At 44.6% G+C, this 25286-nt stretch overlaps 1 protein-coding gene across 2 annotated transcripts in view; it reads left to right on the forward strand.

The window, feature by feature from the left end:
* The first annotated feature begins 4702 nt into the window (after positions 1 to 4702).
* The window catches only part of LOC112256936 (guanine nucleotide-binding protein G(I)/G(S)/G(O) subunit gamma-2), a 28719-nt gene continuing 8135 nt past the window's right edge, over positions 4703 to 25286 (forward strand). Inside the window, exon 1 of one of the 2 annotated variants that reach the window (XM_024430531.2) lies at positions 4703 to 4930. The gene's annotated coding sequence lies outside the window, so the exon portion shown is untranslated. Of the gene's footprint in view, positions 4931 to 11375; positions 11399 to 25286 lie in introns of those variants that run through there. The other variant, XM_042325199.1, reaches the window with a different exon arrangement.

A 25286-nucleotide genomic window follows, 5' to 3' on the forward strand; every position in this document is an offset into this window, starting at 1 on the left:
CCAAATACAGGACCATTCTGGAAGAAAACCTGATGGAGTCTGCAAAAGACCTGAGACTGGGACGGAGATTTGTCTTCCAACAAGACAATGATCCAAAACATAAAGCAAAATCTACAATGGAATGGTTCAAAAATAAACATATCCAGGTGTTAGAATGGCCAAGTCAAAGTCCAGACCTGAATCCAATCGAGAATCTGTGGAAAGAACTGAAAAATGCTGTTCACAAATGCTCTCCATCCAACCTCACTGAGCTCGAGCTGTTTTGCAAGGAGGAATGGGAAAAAATTTCAGTCTCTCGATGTGCAAAACTGATAGAGACATATCCCAAGCGACTTACAGCTGTAATCGCAGCAAAAGGTGGCGCTACAAAGTATTAACTTAAGGGGGCTGAATAATTTTGCACGCCCAATTTTTCAGTTTTTGATTTGTTAAAAAAGTTTGAAATATTCAATAAATGTCGTTCCACTTCATGATTGTGTCCCACTTGTTGTTGATTCTTCACAAAAAAATACAGTTTTATATCTTTATGTTTGAAGCCTGAAATGTGGCAAAAGGTCGCAAAGTTCAAGGGGGCCGAATACTTTCGCAAGGCACTGTAAGACAGGATGACAGGATAAGACAGGATAACAAGATAAGACAGGATGACAGGATAAGACAGAATAACAGGATAAGACAGGATAAGACATGATAACAGGATAACACTAGTATGAATGGAGCTGAGGAAATAGTGATTAAAAGAAAATGTGTGATACACAACAAGGTCTGGGGAATGAAGAATTATTGAGCCTTGTCCGAGCCAGAACGGACCATATTTTATTTTATTCTGATAACAATGAGGAAGACAATATCTCTAAGGGTTTGACTCCACGTACACACACACACACACACAGACACACACACACACACACACACACACACACACACACACACACACACACACACACACACACACACACACACACACACACACACACACTAGGCCTTGGCATGTGTGTGTGTATGTGTGTGTGTGTGTGTGTGTGTGTGTGTGTGTGTGTGTGTGTGTGTGTGTGTGTGTGTGTGTGTGTGTGTGTGTGTGTGTGTGTGTGTGTGTGTGTGTGTATTTGTTAGGGTGATTCCACTCTGGGGTCCATGCTGGCATTTTGGGGGGTTTAATCTTCTGTGTCTTTAATAATAATAATAATAATAATAATAATAATAAGATGAAAGCCCTTTGATTACAGGAGGTCACAATGGGCTGTCTGTCTGTGTGTGCATAGCAGGTACCAGCACAGTGTCAGAATCAAAGGTGTACATACATCAGCTACATCAGCGACATCATCTACATCAGCTACAGTGGGGCAAAAAGTATTTAGTCAGCCACCAATTGTGCAAGTTCTCCCACTTAAAAAGATGAGAGAGGCCTGTAATTTTCATCGTAGCTACACATCAACTATGACAGACAAAATGAGAAAAAAAATCCAGAAAATCAAATTGTAGGATTTTTAATGAATTTATTTGCAAATTATGGTGGAAAATAAGTATTTGGTATTTGGGTCTTCCAAATGGACAATGACCACAAGCATACTTCCAAAGATATGTCAAAATGGCTTAAGGACAACAAAGTCAAGGTATTGGAGTGGCCATCACAAAGCCCTGACCTCAAAATTTGTGGGCAAAACTGAAACAGCGTGTGCGAGCAAGGAGGCCAACAAACCTGACTCAGTTACACCAGCTCTGTCAGGAGGAATGGGCCAAAATTCACCCAACTTATTGTGGGAAGCTTGTGGAAGGCTACCCGTAACATTTTACCCAAGTTAAACAATTTAAAGGCAATGCTACCAAATACTAATTGTGTAACGCACTTCTATGCGCAGTGGGTGCGGAGTCAGGCGCAGGAAGCAGAGGGTAAAGGACAATGGTCACGCCAAAACACCAGGCGCAATAACAAGACCGGCCCAAAACCAGGACCCAACCAGTCCGGAGAAAAACAAGAAAAACGCACAACCACAAACATAAACAGAGGAAAATAAGCCCGAAGAGCAGGCGGGCAGTACCGGCTTAAATAGCCCAACTAAAACCTAAACAAGAAACCAACAGAGAAGGGAAAAGGGTTTGGTAGCAGCTAGTAGACCGGTGACAATGACCGCCGAGCGCCGCCTGAACAGGAAGAGGAGCCACCTTCGGGGGGAGTCGTGACAAACTGAGAGTATGTAAACTGCTGACCCACTGGGAATGTGATGAAAGAAATTAAATCTGAAATAAATCATTTTCTCTACTATTATTCTGACATTTCACATTCTTATAAGAAAGTGGTGATCCTAACTAACCGAAGGCAGGGAATTTTTACTAGGATAAATTGTCGGGAAATGTGAAAAACTGAGTTTAAATGTATTTTGCTAAGGTGTATGTAAACTTCAGATTTTAACTGTACATCAGCTACATCATCCACATCTACTACATCATTGTCACGAATACTACCGAAGGTGGCTCCCCTTCCTGCTCAGGATGCGCTCGGCGCTCGTCATCGCCCGTCTATTAGCTGCCACCGATCCCTTTTTCCTCTTCGTTTGTTTCTGTCTAATTGTTTTCACCTGTTCCTTGTTGGGGTTTTGGGATGGGTGTTATTTAAGTTTGTTTAGCCCGCTGGTGTTTGTACAGGCTTGTTGGTTGTTACGTTTGGTGATGTATCGTGTTTTGGTTTGGGTTTTTTCGCTGTCCAGTGTGCGTCTAGGTTTTGGGTTGGTTTTGCGCCAGTGTTTTGGGCATTCACCCACGTTTTGGACCTGTTACGATTTTAAAGCGTTTTCCCGTTCATTTCGCTCTCTGCATCTGACTCCTCACTCATTCCACTCACCCGTCGTTACAATCATCTACATCATCAACATCAACTACGTCAGCTACATCTACATCATCTACATCAGCTACATCTACATCAGCTACATCTACATCATCATCGACATCAACTATATCAACTACATCAGCTACACCTACATCTACATCAGCTACATCTACATCATCATCAGCTACATCAGCTACATCATCTACATCATCGACATCAACTACATCTACATCATCTACATCAACTACATCTACATCAGCTACATCAACTACATCTACATCAGCTACATCTACATCATCATCAGCTAAATTAGCTACATCAGCTACATCATCATCAGCTGCATCAGCTACATCATCATCAGCTACATCATCATCAGCTACATCAGCTATATCAGCTACATCTACATCAGCTACATCAGCTGCATCAGCTACATAATCTACATCATCTACATCAGCTACATCAGCTACATCATCTACATCACCATCAGCATCATCTACATCAGCTACATATACATCAGCTACAGCTATATCAGCTACATCATCTACTTCATAATCATCTACATCATCAGCTCCCTCTGCTACATCATCTACATCAACATCAGCTACATCATCTACATCATCATCAGCTACATCAGCTACATCAACTACATCATCATCAGCTACATCAGCTACATCATCTACATCAACATCAGCTACATTATCTACATCATCATCAGCTACATCAGCTACATCATCTACATCATCATCAGCTACATTATCTACATCAGCTACATCATCATCAGCTACATCAGCTACATCATCATCATCTACATCATCTACCTTATCTACATCATCATCAGCTACATCATCATCAGCTACATCATCTACATCAGCTACATCATCATCAGCTACATCAGCTACATCATCATCATCTACATCATCTACCTTATCTACATCATCATCAGCTACATCATCATCAACTACGTATTCTACATCATCATCAGCTACATCATCTACATCAGCTACATCATCTACCTTAGCTACATCATCATCAGCTACATCATCTACATCATCATCAGCTACATCATCTACATCATTATCAGCTACATCATCTACCTTAACTACATCATCATCAGCTACCTCACTACATCATCATCAGCTACATCATTATCAGCTACATCAGCTACATCATCTACCTTCACTACATCATCATCAGCTACATCAGCTACATCATCTACATCATCTACATGCAAAGATGGAAAAAGCCATGGGTGTCACTGTCATCTGCTCTTAAATTATGTGTTTGTTTACAGTATATGTCTATTTACAGTCTGTATTAGTTGACATTATGTGTTTGTTGACAGTCTGTGTTTATTTACATTATAAGTTTGTTTACAGTCTGTGTTGTTTACAGTATGTGTATGTTTACAGTATGTGTATGTTTACAGTCTGTGCTTGTTTACAGTCTGTGCATGTTTACAGTATGTGCTTGTTTACAGTCTGTGATTAAAAAGACAGTCAAGCCTTTTCCTGTGGCCCCACAGAAGCACTGTGTCTAAGTGTCAAACAGGGAGAGAGAGAAAGAAGGGGAGGAAGAGAGAGGTGTACGGGGAGGGAGTGAGGCAGAGAGGAGAGGGGCTCCTACTGGCTCTTGTAGGCACAGTGTAGTGTAGTGTTGGTGCTGGCTGAAGGGTAGAGATTGAGAGCAGCAGAGGGGAGGGGAGGGCGTATGTCAGCTGGATCAGCAAGAGAGAGCAGCTAGAGAAGGAGGGGAGGGGAGGGCGTATGTCAGCTGGATCAGCAAGTGAGAGCAGCTAGAGAAGGAGGGGAGGGGAGGGCGTATGTCAGCTGGATCAGCAAGTGAGAGCAGCTAGAGAGGGAGGGGAGGGGAGGGCGTATGTCAGCTGGATCAGCAAGTGAGAGCAGCTAGAGAGGGAGCCACAGCACAGTGAAAGAGTGTGTGTGTATGAGCCTGCCTGCCTGCCTGCCTTCCTGCTTGCTTGCCTGACTGACTGTGTGTGTGTGTGAGAGAGAGAGAGAGGGAGAGGGAGAGTCAGGGAGCTTGTGGATACTACTCCACCAGACTGCATGTCTCTGGCATCACTAGGGGAGCAGTCCACACATTACAGAGGTAAGACACACATTGCCACCATATTCTAACCATGTATTGTTGGCTTTCCCTTTGTTTAGTTGTAAGAAAAAGGATTGTTAGGGAGTGTCTGCTTCACAGGGGCGGTGGGTCTGTTGATTTACAGTCAGTGGTTGTGTCAGTGCTGCAGGGGAGAAAAAGGTCTGTTCTGTTCCCGTCTTCCCTTCAGCTGGTCTCTACATCATGTAATCCCCCTCTCTCTCTCTTTCCCTCTCTCTTTCCCTCTCTCTCTCTCTCTCCCCCTCTCTCCCTCTCTCTCTCCCTCTTTCCCTCTCTCTCTCTCTCCCTCTTTCCCTTTCGCTCGCGCTCGCGCTCTCCCTCTTTCCCTCTTTCCCTCCCTCTCTCTATCCCTCTCACTCCCTCTTTCCCTCTCTCTCTCTTTCTCTCTCTCCCTCTTTCCCTCTCTCTCTCCGTCTTTCACCTCCCTCTCTCTATCCCTCTCACTCCCTCTTTCCCTCTCTCTCTCCCTCTTTCCCTCTCTCTCTCTTTCTCTCTCTACCCTCTTTCCCTCTCTCTCTCCCTCTTTCCCTCTCTCTCTCTCTTTCTCTCTCTCCCTCCATCTCCCTTTTTCTCTCTCTGAGGTGTGTTTTGCATTTACTGCCTTTGGATTTCTGATCTCTGTGTGTATGTGAGAGATCGAGGGATTGAGAGAATGGAATGTTTTCATTTCACATTGGACAGGTCTGTTATATGGAGAGGGATAAATTAGGAGCATCTGTTTAGGGAAAATTTGCATGAGTGGGGGAAGAGAGAGTGAGACGGAGAGAGAGAAGGAGGTTAGGGGGAAGGGAGAGGACTGGAGGATAGATGCTGCTGGAGACAGGGGGGGGGGGGCTGAGAATGGATTAGGAATCCCTCAACCCTCCCTTGGGTTCTCTGGTCGTTCCTATTCAGAAGGCAGTTACCGTTCGGTACTATTGTAAAATATCAGCTGACCACAGGCTGAGCTGTCCTCTCAGTGAAGCAGCAGGGTTAGTGTTGGCCATGTTGGATACATTCTCTTCTCTCTGGGAAAGGCTATCTTTGGGAACACACACTGATACAAGCAGACATTCACGCGCACGGACAGATTCACATTCAGATTTACAGACGCACACAAACACACACACACACACCTTCACACTGTCACACCCAGTCAGCCATGTTAGGTGTGCATGTATTACTATCTCCTACTGTATTTCACTGTGTGGTGAGAATGACCATGTTCTCACGTTGTTATTTTCTCAGGCATCAGCCCTGATTACATTACACTGAAATGGTTTAACCGCTGAAATAGATGAGTGTTTACTGCCAGGGTATTATAAAGGCACATAACAAGTCCAGCGTCATAATTATGCAACTGCTCCGTTACAGGCTGCTCAGCTCTCGTGACACAGAACAGAACAGAGATGTCGGAGAAGGGAAGTCTGCATATGTTTGTAGATATGTGTGTGTGTGTGTGTGTGTGTGTGTGTGTGTGTGTGTGTGTGTGTGTGTGTGCGTGCGTGCGTGCGTGCGTGCGTGTGCGTGCGTGTGCGTGCGTGCGTGTGTGCGTGCGTGCGTGCGTGCGTGCGTGCGTGTGTGTGTGTGTGTGTGTGTGTGTGTGTGTGTGTGTGTGTGTGTGTGTGTGTGTGCGTGCGTGCGTGCGTGCGTGCGCGTGCGTGTGCGTGTGTGTGTGTGCGTGCGTGCGTGCGTGCGTGCGTGTGTGTGCGTGCGTGCGTGCGTGCTTGCGTGCTTGCGTGTGTGTGTGTGTGTGTGTGTGTGTGTGTGTGTGTGTGTGTGTGTGTGTGTGTGTGTGTGTGTGTAACAGACAGACAGACAGCGACAGAGTGTAAGAGAGAGGGAGACAAAAGACTTTAATAAAATGCTAATGATTTCCCAGTTAAAGACTTTTCCTCTCTGTCCACCGAAAACCCATTGTTGCTTTCCATTCCCAGCTGGACCCTGCTTTGGGGTGTGGCTCTCTCCAAAACCGACTTACGACTGAGTCAGTAGCCACACACACACACACACACACACTCTAAAACCGACTTATGACTGAGTCAGTAGCCACACACACACACACACACTCTAAAAACCACTGACTGCTGAGTCACTGGCCTAGTTCTGGCCGGACTGGTAGAGATCAGGGTCATACATTATAGTTAGGGTTCTCATTATTGTGTCTGTCTCCCTGGTCAAAGGTAGTGTACTATATAGGGAATAGGGTGCCATTTTGGAACACATCCTGTGTAATTATTCCTGTAAGTAGAGAGTAATAACTTTTTTTTAAACTTTCTCATTGTTTAGCTGTAGCCACTTACACCATAGTAGCTATGAGTCAAAAGTCAATGAGACTCCCTGATGGGGACGTTAGCTCATCGCAGTGATGTACTGCATGCACTCCATCCAAATGGCACTCTATTTCCTACACATGGGCCCTGGTCAAACGTTGTGCACTAAATAGGGTTCCATTTGAGACGCGTCTGTGGTAAATGTGACACGTCATGTGACACGTCATGTCATGTGACACGTCATGTGACACGTCATGTGACAGGTTGAGAGGAGGATATACAGTGCCTTAGGAAAGTATGCAGACCAATCTGTTACGTTACGGCTTTATTCTAAAATTTATTTAATTGTTTTTTTCCCTCATCGATCTATACACAATACCCCATAATGACAATTCAAAAACAGGTTTTTATAAAATGTTGCTAATAAAAAAATAAAATAATGAAATATCACATTTTCATAAGTATTCAGACCCTTTACTCAGTACTTTGTTAAAGCACCGTTGGCAGCGATTACATCCGTGAGTCTTCTTGGGTATGATGCTATAAGCTTGGCACACCTGTATTTGGGGAGTTTCTCCCATTCTTCTCTGCAGATCCTCTCAAGCTCTGTCAGGTTGGATGGGGAGCGTTGCTGCACAACTATTTTCAGGTCTCTCCAGAGATGTTCGATCGGGTTCAAGTCCGGGCTCTGGCTGGGCCACTCAAGGCCAGTGGTGTAAAGTACTTAAGTAAAAATACTTTAAAGTACTACTTAAGGAGTTTTCCAATATCTGTACTTTACTTTCCTATTTATATTTTTGACAACTTTTACTTCACTACATTCCTAAAGAAAATATGTACTTTTTCCTCCATACATTTTCCTTGACACCCAACAGTACTCGTTACATGTTGAATGCTCAGCAGGACAGGAAAATGTCCCAATTCACAAACTTATCAAGAGAACATCCATGGTCATCCAAGTATATATGGTAATCCAAGTAAATTTTAGCAATTACATTTACTTCTGATACTTAAGTATATTGAAAACCAAATACTTTTAGACTTTTAGTCAAGTAGTATTTTACTTGAGTCATTTTATATCAAGATATCTTTACTTTTACTCAAGTATGACATTTTGATACTTTTTCCCCCACTGCTCAAGGACATTCAGAGACTTGTCCCAAAGCCACTCCTGCGTTGTCTTGGCTGTGTGCTTGGATCGTTGTCCTGTTGGAAGGTGAACCATTGCCCCAGTCTGAGGTCCTGAGCAGGTTTTCATCAGGGACCTCTCTGTCCTTTGCTCTGTTCATATTTGCCTTGATCATGACTAGTCTCCCAGTCCCTGCCTCTGAAAAACATACCCACAGCATGATGCTGCCACCACCATGCTTCACTGTAGGGATGGTGCCAGGTTTCCTCCAAATGTGACGCTTGGCATTCAGGCCAAATAGTTCAATCTTGGTTTCATCAGACCAGAGAATCTTGTTTCTCATGGTTTGAGAGTCTTTAGGTGACTTTTGGCAAACTCCAAGCATGCTGTTATGTGTCTTTTACTGAGGAGTGGCTTCCATCTGGCCACTCTACCACAAAGGCCTGATTGGTGGAGTGCTGCAGAGATGGTTTTCCTTCTGGAAGGTTCTCCCATCTCCACAGAGGAACTCTGGAGCTCTGTCAGAGTGACCATCAGGTTCTTGGTCACCTCCCTGACCAAGCCCCTTCTCCCCCGATTCCTCAGTTTGGCCGGGCGGCCAGCTCTAGGAAGAGGCTTGGTTGTCACAAACTTCTTCCATTTAAGAATGATGGAGACCTCTTGGGACCTTCAATGCTGCAGATATTTTTTGGTACCCTTCCCCAGATCTGTGCCTCGACACAATCCTGTCTCAGAGCTCAACGGACAATTCCTATGACCTCATGGCTTGGTTTTTGTAGAAAAATATCAACGATGATCGATGGAAACAGGATGCATGTGAGCTCAATTTCGAGTCTGATAGCAAAGGGTCTGAATACTTATGTAAATAAGGTATTTCAGTTTTTTATTTCTAATAAATTAGCAACAACTTCTACAAACCTGTTTTCACATTGTCATTATGGAATATTGTGTGTAGATTGCTGAGATTTAAAAAAAATATTCAATCCATTTTAGGATAAGGTCTTAACGTAACAAAATGTGGAAAAAGTAAAGGGGTCTGAATACTTTCCGAAGGCTCTGTATACGACAGCCCTTTTATAACCTTTAGAGGAGACTCAGCATTCCACTACTGAACTACTACAGTATGATGCACTTGTATATCTTCCTATGCTGGTCAAAGATCATGTTTAAAATGAAGGCTATGCCGTAACGCTTCAGCGTTTTTAAATGGTTTGTTCTATTGAACATTCCGTAACAATTAAGCTATTTTAATTATATGAACAGTGCATTGGTCTTCCATGTTTAAAAAAAAAAAATGTTATGATCAATTAACCCCCTTACCTAAAAGCACCTTCGACCTACTAAGATCTACTATCGTATCCTAGCAACGCTTTCCTTCCTTCTTTTCTCTTCAAGGTAACAAACAACCAAAGGTACTGTATATGCTTTGCAGTCTTTCTGTCAAATTTTTGTACTAGCTCATGATTCCCTCTGGGTAGTGTATCCATATCTATCTAGACAGCATGCTTAGGTTATGTTTAGGTTATAAACTGTCCTGCAGTCCCAAAATGGCACCCTGTTCCATATTTAGTGCACTAATTTTGACCAGGGCCCAGAGCAACCTGTGCCATTAGGGACTCAGAAGTGACTGTTAACCATCTAGCAGAGGGAGTCAGGAAGTGTTATTGGTGGCTGAGGAAGCTGTGTTTGTTCCTACTCACCCAGAGCAACGTAGCATAACACTACATTCCCCTCACTGCTGACCAGTCCAACGCTGGTGTGTGTGTGTGTGTGTGTGTGTGTGTGTGTGTGTGTGTGTGTGTGTGTGTGTGTGTGTGTGTGTGTGTGTGTGTGTGTGTGTGTGTGTGTGTGTGAAAGTGTGTGTGTGAAAGTGTGTGTGTGAAAGTGTGTGTAGCAGATGCTATCTGGAACTCACTGCAGTCACTAAACATTGTACAGGAATGAATTTGAATACCATTATGTGCAGTTGATGGCTACACTAAAGGTATGTGATCCTTAGAGATGAAAGGAGAGAATTAGACCATATAACCAGGCAGTATCATCGACACGTCCCAAATGACCCCCTTCTTCCCCATAATGCTCTGGTCAAAAGTAGGGCACTAAGGAATAGGGGGAGGGGCTCTGGTCAAAGTAATGCACTATGTAGGGAATAGGGTGCCATTTGGGATGCAAGCCAACTCTTTGGCCTGGCATCCAGCGAAGGGTATGATGCCAAGTAAATGAGAACAGTTAGAGAAGTATTTCCTGTTTACATCCACATACACATTGCCTGCCAGGTGAGCTGGATCAACCAATTCCCTGTACTCCCATCAGGAGAACACCTTCTAACGCCAGTCTGTGAACATCAACTTTTCTTCTTCTTTTTTTTTTGTGTGTGTCTTTGGGATTTTTATATTACATGACATTTTATTTGAAAGATATTTCGACTTAATGGATCATCTCTGCAACATTTCTAGCATGAACCTAAACTTTTTCACCATTCATTTATAGTCCATCAGTCAAGAGCCCAAGGGATGCATCTACACACTACTGTACATTATTACTTCCTTTAAGGTAGGGTCAATCTATTGGTATAGAATTACATCTAGATTCTTCACGTAGTCTGTACACTGAGTTTACCAAACATTAGGAACACCTTTCTAATGCTGAGTCGAGGGGATGGACTCTACAAGGTGTCGAAAGCGTTCCACAGGGATGCTGGCCCATGTTGACTCCAATGCTTCCCACAGTTGTGTCAAGTTGGGTGGTGGAGCATTCTTGATACACACAGGAAACTGTTGAGCGTGAAAAAACAGCAGCGTTGCAGTTCTTGACACAAACCAGTACACCTGGCACTTACTACCATACCCCATTCAAAGGCACTTACATATGTTGTCTTGCCCATTCACCCTCTGAATGACACACATACGCAATCCATGTCTCAGTTGTCTCAAGGCTTAAAAATCCTTCTTTCACCTGTCTTCTCCCCTTCATCTACACTGATTGAAGAGGATTTAACAGGTGTCATCAATAAGGGATCACAGCTTTCACCTGGATTCACCTGGTCAGTCTTCGTCGTGGAAAGAGCAGGTGCTGTTAATGTTTTGTACACTCAGTGTATAGGCCAGCTGTAAGTCCACACGCACCCATTCACCCGCAGCCCTGTCCAGCTAGCTGTATCGCTACCCTCCATGGTCACTATTTCTCTCTCTAGCACCTGATCTAGAATCAGTCCTCTGTATCGCTACCCTCCATGGTCACTATTTCTCTCTCTAGCACCTGATCTAGAATCAGTCCTCTGTATCGCTACCCTCCATGGTCACTATTTCTCTCTCTAGCACCTGATCTAGAATCAGTCCTCTATATCGCTACCCTCCATGGTCACTATTTCTCTCTCTAGCACCTGATCTAGAATCAGTCCTCTGTATCGCTACCCTCCATGGTCACTATTTCTCTCTCTAGCACCTCATCTAGAATCAGTCCTCTGTATCGCTACCCTCCATGGTGTCTCTCTCTCTCTCTCGCACCTGATCTGGAATCAGTCCTCTGTCTCTCAAATCAAATCAAATCAAATCAAATCAAATTTTATTTGTCACATACACATGGTTAGCAGATGTTAATGCGAGTGTAGCGAAATGCTTGTGCTTCTAGTTCCGACAATGCAGTAATAACGAGCAAGTAATCTAACTAACAATTCCAAAAAAAACTACTGTCATACACAGTGTAAGGGGATAAAGAATATGTACATAAGGATATATGAATGAGTGATGGTACAGAGCAGCATAGGCAAGATACAGTAGATGATATCGAGTACAGTATATACATATGAGATAAGTATGTAAACCAAGTGGCATAGTTAAAGTGGCTAGTGATACATGTATTACATAAGGATGCAGTCGATGATATAGAGTACAGTATCAACGTATGCATATGAGATGAACAATGTAGGGTAAGTAACATTATATAAGGTAGCATTGTTTAAAGTGGCTAGCGATACATTTACATCATTTCCCATCAATTCCCATGATTAAAGTGGCTGGAGTAGAGTCAGTGTCATTGACAGTGTGTTGGCAGTAGCCACTCAATGTTAGTGGTGGCTGTTTAACAGTCTGATGGCCTTGAGATAGAAGCTGTTTTTCAGTCTCTCGGTCCCAGCTTTGATGCACCTGTACTGACCTCGCCTTCTGGATGGCAGCGGGGTGAACAGGCAGTGGCTCGGGTGGTTGATGTCCTTGATGATCTTTATGGCCTTCCTGTAGCATCGGGTGGTGTAGGTGTCCTGGAGGGCAGGTAGTTTGCCCCGGTGATGCGTTGTGCAGACCTCACTACCCTCTGGAGAGCCTTACGGTTGAGGGCGGTGCAGTTGCCATACCAGGCGGTGATACATCCCGCCAGGATGCTCTCGATTGTGCATCTGTAGAAGTTTGTGAGTGCTTTTGGTGACAAGCCGAATTTCTTCAGCCTCCTGAGGTTGAAGAGGCGCTGCTGCGCCTTCCTCACGATGCTGTCTGTGTGAGTGGACCAATTCAGTTTGTCTGTGATGTGTATGCCGAGGAACTTAAAACTTGCTACCCTCTCCACTACTGTTCCATCGATGTGGATGGGGGGGTGTTCCCTCTGCTGTTTCCTGAAGTCCACAATCATCTCCTTAGTTTTGTTGACGTTGAGTGTGAGGTTATTTTCCTGACACCACACTCCGAGGGCCCTCACCTCCTCCCTGTAGGCCGTCTCGTCGTTGTTGGTAATCAAGCCTACCACTGTTGTGTCGTCCGCAAACTCTCTGTCACTCCACCATTACAATCCTATCCGTAAGACAGGCCCTAGACCAGTCGATGATAATAATAGCCTAAAATAGCCTAAAATAACCACAGACATAAGGCAATGGCCTGGAGAAAGGACCTTGCCTGCTGTCGCCTCGCATCCCAGGGGAGACATCATTTCCTGGGCCACTGCCCTCACCCCTCCCCTAAACCTTGGAGCCCCAGGTTCTACCTCCTCCTCCTCGTCATGTAGAGCAGAACCAGGCTGGGCAGGACAGTGCCCACTGAGGCCAGGGGAGGGCACAGATGTCTGGGGTAATCTAATAGTTGTGGGTTGTGGTCGTCTGACTGTGATGGGGACACTATAGGACAGCATCTCTTTGTGCACCGACGTTCATATCGAGCATCATAGAAACAAAGATTGTGTCTCAAATGGAACCTTATAGTTGGTTGCAACTCCTTTGGTTGCATTCAAAATAACACCTTATTCCCTATATAGTGCACAACCCCTATGGGCCCTGGTCAAAAGTAGTGCACTATGTAGGGGATAGGGTGTTATTTGGAATGCACCCTAAGGAGTTCTAAAGAATCTAAAAATAGTCTGGAATCCTAACGGAATGAAGGAAGTGAAGAGACAAGAGAGGTGTGTCCTCTCGTTATTTGACTCTTTTAGAACACACCCATATCAACATCGATCACAACTCTGTCCCATGAGTGTACAAGACAGGGAAAAATCTGAAATGTGATGTCTGGGACGGATACAGTACAGTAGGAAGGCCTGCAGGCCAACCACTACAGACTGTATAGAGAACTACACTAGTGGAGGTAGCAGAATGAATCATGTTGTTATTAATCTGCTTGCTAAGCTTCTGACTTATAGTTATTATTCTGAAGCAAGTACACCATTTTTCTGAAGGAAAAATTCTAGTTTCTACTTGTTTTTACTCTTTGTGCATGTCGTCATCATTGTTGAGTCATGCTCCCAGGCAGAGCAGAGTAGTAGGATTCGGACTGAGAGTAATATACAAGGGGCATCATGACAAGTGATCCAATTCCATCCTCCCTTCCCCTGTGTCCCAACTCCTCCCCTCCCCTCCCTCCCTCTCTTTCTTCCCCTCTCCTTCCCTCCCCTCCTCTCTTCTCATCCCTGTCTCCTATCCTCCCCTCTCCTCTCATCTCTTTCCGCTCCTCCCCTGTGTCCCAGGCCTTCTGCTTCCTCTCTCCCACTCCAACACAGACAGGTGTTTATGGATGATTCAAAAAGCACCCAGCATGCTTCATCCTTCATCCTGCTTCATCGCTCCCACAGCATTAACTAATCAATGATTTATCTCTCTCTCTATCTGTCTCACCATGCCCTTTGTAGGATCTAGTCCTGTAGGTTTAATGAATCACCCTGTAAGTCAGAGACATCCAGAGGCAAACACCAGCCATGATCACATCATCTGTGGAGGGCCTCGTCACTCACACACACTCACACACACACACACACACACACACACACACACACACACACACACACACACACACACACACACACACACACACACACACACATACACACAGTACCCCCCACCCCTGCCCCATGCTGCGATGCCCAGGGTGTGAAATCAGAGCGTGGTAATTAAAAATCTGTCCCTCGCTGTGTGTGTGTGTTTGTCCCTCACAGAGCCATCTGGAACTCTGTGGATGAAATATTAAATTAGGAGGGTCAGCTGGGGGAGGTGGGGGGGGGGTGGTAGGAATCAGAGGAAAATGGGTGGTAAGAAACCTGTGAAACTCTATCAATATCACATCAAAATGGATTAAAACCATTTACGTGTGATGGAAAATATTGTCTAATGTTATATACATCTGAAATAAAGTCATATTCTGTCTGAAAAAGCCAAATTGATCAAAATTGACCAATGCACACAATTGCATTTTGCAATAACAAAACATATTTCTGTGTTTTTTCTATGTATGGATAATATCTAACTTACTTGAAGTAATATTGGGTTTTCCTTTCTGGTTTCTTTTGAAGAGATTGTATCTTACTTCTTTACCTTAACATAAATGGTCGTCAATGGCAGTGTTCTGACCTCATATTAAAAAAATATGTAAATATATATAAATATATATATACAGTACAGTGCATTTTTCCACATTTTGTTAGGTTACAGCCTTATTCTAAAATGGATGAAATCATTTTTTCCCTCATCAATATACACACATATACCCCATAATGACAAAGCAAAAACAGTTATTTTTTTACATTTTTGCACATTTATAAAACGTAACTATCACATTTACAGATGTATTCAGACCCTTTACTTTGTTGAAGCGGCCTCGAGTCTTCTTGGGAATGATGCTACAAGCTTGGCATACCTGTAATTGGGGAGTTTCTCCAATTCTTCTTCGCAGATCCTCAAGCTCTGTCAGGACTCTCCAGAGATGTTTGATCGGGTTCAAGTCCGGGCTCTGGCTGGGCCACTCAAGGACATTCAGAGACTTGTCCCGAAGCCACTCCTGTCTTTACTATGGATTAAGTGATATATGACATGCTATTTTATCAAATCAATTCTCTGTAATTAATATTACCTGATTAAACTAATCGTGTAAATGTAATTAATGAGGAAGTCGGGGCACCATGGAATAATGTTTATAGAGCTGTTGTCTTCCGAATAAAGTCTTAAAGGCCTTGTCATATTTTATATCAATAGCAGCCAATTACTAATCGTCACCTTATTCAGTCTCATCTGAACATCGGAAAATTATTGGTTATCTTCATTAACCCTGGCTAACAAGTTGGAACAGCAATACAAAATTTGGTTAAATTATTTATTTACTAAATACAGAAATAATCACACAGAATTGCATATACACAGGATGGATCATAAATTGATTACTAATTATGTCATACAAGAAAACATCCCTAGCAGATGAAACCGATATGACGGCTGGTTACACAAAGAAATGGGGTTGGGTTTGAATGAAAGTGCGGGAAGACTGAGGAACAAAAGGATTAGGTCTCTATCGGACCTTATGAAGCTATGCTATCGTAAATACAGAATCTTGTGCATTCTAAATAACTGCCCATTCGGAAAAGGAAAATGCAAGAAATATATTTACTCTGAGCAACGCTTCGATAGATTGGTCGAAGATTGAGGCTGGGTTGCCCAGCAGAGATCTCCATTGTCCTTTGAAGAATATTTCTGGGCAGATACATTGTAGTCTGTTGTCTTGTGGTAGAATGGTTATGTTGTAGTACCGTCGTCTTGTAGTAGAACGGATACGTTGTAGTACCCTGTCGTTCTGAAGTGATTGTTCATCCTTTCCTAGGCCACACACATTTACAGCTGCTGCTGATAACTCGACGTCTAGGATGTATCACTTCTTTTATTGAATAAAAGTGATGCTGCCACCACCATGCTTCCCCGTAGGGATGGTGCCAGGTTTCCTCCAGACATGACACTTGGCATTCAGGCCAAAGACTTCAATCTTGGTTTCTTCAGACCAGTTGACCATCGGGTTCTTGGTCACCTCCCTGACCAAGGCCCTTCTCCCCCGATTGTTCAGTTTGGCCGGACGGCCAGCTCCAGGAAGAGTCGTGGTGGTTCCAAACTTCTTCCATTTAAGAATGATGGAGGCCACTGTGTTTTTGGTGACCTTCAATGCTGCAGAAATGTTTCGGTACCCTTCCCCAGAGCTGTGCCTCGACACAATCCTGTCTCGGTGCTCTACAGACAATCCTTTCAACCTCATGATTGGTTTTTGCTCTGACATGCACTGTCAACTATGGGACCTTATATAGACAGGTGTGTGCCTTTCCAAATCATGACCAATCAATTGAATTTACCACAGGTGGACTCTAATCAAGTTGAAGAAACATCTCAAGGATGATCAATGGAAACAGGATGCACATGAGCTCAATTTCGAGTTTCATAGCAAAGGGTCTGAATACTTATGTAAATAAGGTATTTCTGTTTTTTATTTGTAATAAATAAAACATTTAATGTTTTTGCTTTGTCATTTAAATATTTGTTTATCTCTTATTTAACTAGGCAAGTCAGTTAAGAACAAATTCTTATTTACAATGATGACCTACACTGGCCAAGCGTGTGCCCTATGGGACTCCCAATCACAGCCAGTTGTGATACAGCCCAGATTTTAACCAGGGTGTCTGTATTGATGTTCCTAGCACTGAAATGCAGTGCCTTAGACCACTGCACTACTGGGGAGACCCCCAAATTATGGGGTATTGTGTGTAGATTGATGAGGGAAAAAAAACAAATTGAATCCATTTTAGAATAAGGATGTAATGTAACAAAATGTTGAAAAAAGGGAAATGGTCTGATACTTTCCGAACGAACTGTACGCCTGTGTAGGGGACAACTGTGATGTCAGACGAGTGGACAGGTGGACAGGTGTCTAATGTTTCAGAGGCCACAATAATTATACTGACACACAACACAGACTACTAAAGGATACATCTGGGTCTGAAGAGAGGCACCTATGTAGTGAGTGGCATGATGTTTTTGTTTAGGACCGGTACAGAATGCAATTGAGGAAACCTTGTATTATTGCAACAGTGGGTGGATGCTAAATTACACATTCTGTTAACATTTATATTCTACGACATTTCAGATTTACATATGATCATTTTTCAAGAAGTAGTTAGGATGTAGTGAACTACTTTTTCAAAGTAACTTTAGTTCAGTAAACTATACATTTCTTAAGCCTAGCTTTAGTGTAGCTTAAATTCCTCCAGTGTGAAGTAATTGGTAGCTTGGAAGGGGACATGATGGTGTGTCTAAGCACAGCTGGGGTCCTCTCTCTCTCCCTCTCACTTTCTCTCTCTCTCTCTCTCTCTCTCGCTCTCTCTCTCATCTCTCCTTCTCTTTCTCACTCTCTGTCTCACTTTCTTTTTCTCTCACTCTCTCTCTTTCTCTCTCTCACTTTCTCTCTTTCTCTCTCTCCTTTTCTGTCTCTCTCTCTCACTATTCAGTGTACAATATCAAGCACAAGTCCTCAAAGAGTGTGCAGACAGTGTTGATATCATACTGCTGTCACCCAATGAAACAGTATTGTGACCTGTTTCGACATCTCCCATGAGTATTGACCATTATGATATTGTGGCCCCATTATGGAAAAATCATTTTATTTTAGAGTTGTTCAGAGCTTTGTCAATGATGCTTGTTGTAGTTTCTGCCCTATTTGAACAAGTGGGGCAATTTAAATTACATTCTCATGTTCATTTGGAAGACCAAGCCTGGATTTCAATCCAAGGCACGTTGTAGGGAACAGCATTGGTCTGTCAACAATGCACCTTTTAAAAGCAATGGTTCCGATGTTCACCAACATCACAATCACAGTAAATATTTTAAATGTTGGGTCAAGTGTAAATTGCCTTTAAAAGTCAAAGAGCAATGTGTTTCTCTAAAATCCGCCTTGGACTAAATCGTAACCTAAATCATTATTAACCATCCAACATATAACGAGGCCCCTGGGGGCCTCACCCTCACAATGCTGGTCTTCCTGACACCCATCAGGGGCCAATATATAGAAGGCCAGGCATATGACCTCCACTGAGGGGACCCAGGTCATAACAGATTATAAGTACCTGGAGTTGTCCTGGAGTGGTCCTGGAGTGGTCCCTAGAGTGGTCCCGGGAGTGGTCCCTAGAGTGGTCCTAGAGTGGTCCCTAGAGTGGTCCTGGAATGGTCCCTAGAGTGGTCCTGGAGTGGTCCCTAGAGTGGTCCCTGGAGTGGTCCCTAGAGTGGTCCTGGATTAGTCTCTAGAATGGTCCTGGATTAGTCTCTAGAATGGTCCCTAGAGTGATCCTGGAGTGGTCCTGGAGTGGTCCCTAGAGTGGTCCCTGGAGTGGTCCCTAGAGTGGTCCCTAGAGTGGTCCCTAGAGTTGTCCTGGAGTTGTCCTGGAGTGGTCCCTAGAGTGGTCCCTAGAGTGGTCCCTAGAGTGGTTCTGGAATGATCCCTAGAGTGGTCCCGGAGTAGTCTCTGTTGGTACTTCTTCTGTTGGTACCTCCTTCTGTTGGCACCTCCATCTGTTGGCACCTCCTTCTGTTGGCACCTCCTTCTGTTGGCACCTCCTTCTGCCCTTCTAGGTCAACTACCAGTCAACCTCTGTAGCCTGTTCTCCTTCACCACTAGCAGGCACCAGACAAGGTCTATTAGGTGGTTGCTACTTTGTGTGTGTGTGTGTGTGTGTGTGTGTGTGTGTGTGTGTGTGTGTGTGTGTGTGTGTGTGTGTGTGTGTGTGTGTGTGTGTGTGTGTGTGTGTGTGTGTGTGTGTGTGTGTGTGTGTGTGTGTGTGTGAGAACAACCAGAGCAACCAGGGTTGCGTCTGAAGTGGTACCCTGTTCCCTATGTAGTGCACTACTGTTGACCAGGGCTCAGGTCAAAATACATGCACTACATAGGGAATAGGCTGCTATTTCTGAAACAGCCCATGTCCCGAGAGCCTTAGACTCAGTAAAAGCCTGTAGCTTACATTACACTGTTGATACAACTTAGCCCGTTTACAGTCACTATAAATCCACTATGGTAGCTGGTCCTTTGCCTCACGGAAATAAATGGCTTTATTTCAACTTCTCCAACTTATTGTGGGGACAATGCAGTTTTTTAATGGAGAAGACAGCGCGTCACATAGACAGTATGAGTTTTTTAATGGAGGAGACAGCACGTCACATAGACAGTATGAGTTTAATGGAGGAGACAGCACGTCACAAAGACAGTATGAGTTTAATGGAGGAGACAGCACGTCACATAGACAGTATGAGTGTTTTAATGGAGGAGACCGCGCGTCACATAGACACCACCTCAGGTTGATCACCTGACCCACTAACACCACCTCAGACTGACCACCTGACCCACTAACACCACCTCAGGCTGATCACCTGAGCCACTAACACCACATCAGGCTGATCCCCTGACCCACTAACACCACCTCAGGCTGATCACCTGACCCACTAACACCACCTCAGGCTGATCACCTGACCCACTAACACCACCTCAGGCTGATCACCTGACCCACTAACACCACCTCAGGCTGATCACCTGACCCACTAACACCACCTCAGGCTGATCCCCTGACCCACTAACACCACCTCAGGCTGATCCCCTGACCCACTAACACCACCTCAGGCTGATCACCTGACCCACTAACACCACCTCAGGCTGATCACCTGACCCACTAACACCACCTCAGGCTGATCACCTGACCCACTAACACCACCTCAGGCTGATCACCTGACCCACTAACACCACCTCAGGCTGATCACCTGACCCACTAACACCACCTCAGGCTGATCACCTGACCCACTAACACCACCTCAGTCTGATCACCTGACCCACTAACACCACCTCAGGCTGATCACCTGACCCACTAACACCACCTCAGGCTGATCACCTGACCCACTAACACCACCTCAGTCTGATCCCCTGACCCACTAACACCACCTCAGGCTGATCACCTGACCCACTAACACCACCTCAGGCTGATCACCTGACCCAATAACACCACCTCAGGCTGATCACCTGACCCACTAACACCACCTCAGGCTGATCACCTGACCCACTAACACCACCTCAGGCTGATCACCTGACCCACTAACACCACCTCAGGCTGATCACCTGACCCACTAACACCACCTCAGGCTGATCACCTGACCCACTAACACCACCTCAGGCTGATCACCTCGTCACACCACCGATAACATGCAGTTCTATCTGGCAATAATTGTGATCATTTTCAATTGAAGTACTCTGAAAAATATTGATAACCTCTATTCTTACTTGTGTAGGGACATGTAGCTCCAAAATAAAAGTTGTATCTCAGTTATCTTAACCTGTCAAAAGTGAATCCCTGCTCTGCAGTTTTGTCTCCTCAGATTCAGGACAATGTAAATTTAAACGGTAGGGATAAAACTTCACCGTTATGAAGGCCATAGAGCCTAGTGAAGGTCTGTGGTAACTGGTTAGGTCTGGACCCTGTGGCTGAGGCAGATCAGGTACAGGGTGTAGTCAGGCTGTGACAGCAGTGAAAACTGACCGTGCTACAGGGCTGTCTCTTTTGAGGCATCCACATGGACAGGTGTGATGCTGTAACATGGACAGGTTGGGCGCTGTGACATGGACAAGTGTGGCGCTGTGACATGGACAGGTGGGGCGCTGTGACATGGACAGGTATGATGCTGTGACATGGACAGGTGGGGCGCTGTAACATGGACAGGTGTGATGCTGTGACATGGACAGGTTGGGCGCTGTGACATGGACAAGTGTGGCGCTGTGACATGGACAGGTGGGGCGCTGTGACATGGACAGGTATGATGCTGTGACATGGACAGCTGTGACATGGACCGGTGGGGCGCTGTGACATGGACAGGTATGATGCTGTGACATGGACAGGTGGGGCGCTGTAACATGGACAGGTGTGATGCTGTGACATGGACAGGTTGGGTGCTGTGACATGGACAAGTGTGGCGCTGTGACATGGACAGGTGGGGCGCTGTGACATGGACAGGTATGATGCTGTGACATGGACAGGTGGGGCGCTGTGACATGGACCGGTGGGGCGCTGTGACATGGACAGGTATGATGCTGTGACATGGACAGGTGGGGCGCTGTGACATGGACAGGTGTGATGCTGTGACATGGACAGGTGGGGCGCTGTGACATGGACAGGTGTGCCACTGTGGGACATCAATATTGATGTTCCAGCACCACGCAGAAATCTGAGATGAGCGTTTAACCTACTGATCCATCTGATCCCACGGTGAGCCCTACCCTAACCTGCTGCACCATGGGGCTGAAAGGTAGGAGGCCACTGATGGGATTAATCACTAGGGAAAGCTAGTCGGTTACACCGGTACACACAGACACTTCAACCTCCCTCTTATCAATGTTTTAATCCTGTTTTTAACCGCCCACGCAGAAATGTAATTAGCATAATAACAAAAATCCCCATCAAAATCTGTCTATTTAAACTAGATATATCTTCTGTTCATGTCAGCCTTCCACATCTGCGGTGGAAGGTGGCAGAGCTACAGCGATGTTTGTCAGACCAGGAGACTTCCTGAAAAGTCTGTAGCGTCTGAATGGTTTGGGCTCTACGATGCCCACAAGCCTCACAAAACTCGCCTAAAGGTAACCCAGTACCAAATGACAGAAGTATGGACATACTTTAGTGCCAAAAAAGTGGTTAAATATGGATAGAAACAGATTAAAATAACCCTGAGCTATAGGACAGACACTGCAAAATAAGCTTCATTTCTTTTGTATTTTACCCCCTTTTTCTCCCAAATGTAAATATTGTCTCATCGCTGGAACTCCCCAAAGGGTTCAGGGGTGGGGGGGGTGTGAATGTCGAGTCAAGCGTCCTCTGAAACATGACCTGCCAAACCGCGCTTCTTAACACCCGCTCGCCAGCCGCACCAATGTGTCTGGAAACACTGTTCACCTGATGACCGAGGTCAGCCTGCAGGCGCCCGGCCCGCCACAAGAAGTCCTTAGAACGCGATGAGCCAAGTAAAGCGCCCCCGGCCAAACCCTCCCCTAACCCAGATGATGCTGGACCAATTGTGCACCACCCTATGGGACTTCCGATCACAGCCAGTTGTGATACAGCCCAGGATCGAACCTGGGTCTGTAGTGATGCCTCTAGCCCTGCCAAGCAGTGCGTTAGACCTCTGTGCCTCTCAAGAGGCCCAAATATACTTTATTTGAATAAATGTTTTGACTATCTGTTTTTCCATATATGAATATGTTATTCAATACATTTCTATGGGCTAATAGGAGTAAGGCCAAATGCAATGTTTCACCCTACAAGGGTGCTAGAATTCCAAATCAAATAGCTAAATGATCCTTGGTATGACCATCTTAAAACAATTCCATATGTTAGCTTAGTAGAAACCAAGCCCCGGCCCTTAGACTCTAGGCAGTCAGTGTTTTAGATGGTTGCAGTGAGTTTATCCTGTCTTTTTATGGCCTCTGGTCAAAAGTAGTGCACTATGTATCATGCAAACATCTAGCAACCAAAAGGTTGAGTGTTTGAATCTCATCGTGGACAACTGTAGCAAATTAGCCACTTTTTAACTACATTTTAGCTACTTTGCAACTACTTAGCATGTTATCTAACCCTTAACCTAACCCTGACCTTAAACCTTTTAGCTAACCCTTCCCCTAACCTTAACCCTTTAACCTGATCCTAATACTAACCCTAACCCATAACCCTAACACCTAGCCTAGCTAACATTAGCCACCTAGCTGACTTTAGTGTTATCCACCTAGCTAACATTAGCCACAACAAATTGGAATCCATAATATATCCTATGAATTGTAAATCGTAATATATCATTATACGAAATGGATGAACATCCACAAATTAATACATACTATACGAAACTAACATTTCATACTAAATGGAGTGCCTCAGATTTACAGAGCATTCAAAAAGTATTCAGATCCCTTGACTTTTTCCACATTGTGTTGTTACAGCCTAATTCTAAAATGGATTTTATTGTTTTTTTCCCAATCAATCTACACACAATGCCCCATATCTTAAACACGGGGGCCACTCAGGGGTGCTTGTTTAGTCCCCTCCTATACTCCTTGTTCACCAACGACTGCGTGGCCAAGCACAACTCCAACACCATCATTAAGTTTGCTGACGACACAACAGTGGTAGGCCTGATCACCGACAACGATGAGACAGCCTATAGAGAGGAGGTCAGAGGCCAGGCAGTGTGGTGCCAGGACAACAACCTCTCCATCAACGTGAGCAAGACAAAGGAGCTGATCGTGGACTACAGGAAAAGGAGGGCTGAACATGCCACCATTCACATTGGCTGGGCTGTAGTGGAGCGGGTCAAGAGTTAAGTTCCTTGGTGCCCACATCACCAACAAACTGTCATGGTCCAAACACACCAAGACAGTCGTAAAGAGGGCACGACAACACCTATTCCCCCTCAGGAGACTGGAAATATTTGGTATGGGTCCCCAGATTCTCAAAAGGTTCTACAGCTGCACAGCAAGCGGTACCGGAGTGTCAAGTCTAGGTCCAAAAGGCTCCTTAACAGCTTCTACCCCAACCATAAGACTGCTGAATAATTAATCAAATGGCCAACCAGACTATTTGCATTGACCCCCCTTTCTTTTTACTCTGCTGCAACTCGCTGTTTATTATCTATGCATAGTCACTTTACCACTACCTACATGTAGAAATTAAATGGACTAACCTGTAACCCCGCACATTGACTTGGTACACCCTGTATGTAACCTCATACTTGTTATTTTATTGTTATTTTTAGTAGATTATTTATTTTATTTTGTAAATATTTTCTTAACTCTATTTCTTGAACTGTTAAGGGCTTGTAAGTAAGCATCTCATGGTAAGGTCTACACCTGTTGTATTCGACGCAAGTGACAAATAAAATGTGATTTGATTTGAAATTCCAAGCAAAAACTGTTTTTTAAAAACATATTTGCAAATGTATGTATAATAACAAATTGAAATATAAAATTGACATAACTATTCAGGCCCTTTACTCAGTACTTTGTTGAAGCACCTTTGGCAGCGATTACAGCCTTGAGTCATCTTGGCATGACATAACATAACAACATAAGTTTGAAACACCTGTATTTGGGGAGTTTCTCCCATTCTTCACTGCAGATCCTCTCAAGCTGTCAGGTTGGATGGGGAGCGTCGCTGCACAGCTATTTTCAGGTTTCTCCAGAGATGTTAGATCGGGTTCACTCAAGGACGTTCAGAGACTTGTCCCGAAGCCACTCCTGCATTGTCTTGGCTGTGTGCTTAGGGTCTTTGTCCTGTTGGAAGGTGAACCTTCGCTTCAGTCTAAGGTCCTGAGCACTCTGGAGCAGATTTTCATCAAGGATCTCCCTGTACTTTGCTCCGTTAATCTTTCCCTCGATCCTGACTATTCCTCCAGTCCCTGCTTCTGAAAAACATCCCCCACAGCATGATGCTGCCACCACCATTCTTCACTGTAGGCATGGTGCAAGGTTTCCTCCAGGCATGACACTTGGCATTCAGGCCAAAGAGTTCAATCTTGGTTTCATCAGACCAGAGAATCTGGTTTCTCATGGTCTGAGAGTCCTTTTGGCAAACTCCAAGAGGGCTGTCATGTGCCTTTTACTGATGAGTGGCTTCCGTCTGGCCACTCTACCATTAAGTCCTAATTGTTGGAGTGCTGCATAGATGC

Source organism: Oncorhynchus tshawytscha, linkage group LG08 (genome assembly GCF_018296145.1).
Source record: "Oncorhynchus tshawytscha isolate Ot180627B linkage group LG08, Otsh_v2.0, whole genome shotgun sequence".
NCBI lineage: Eukaryota > Metazoa > Chordata > Actinopteri > Salmoniformes > Salmonidae > Oncorhynchus > Oncorhynchus tshawytscha.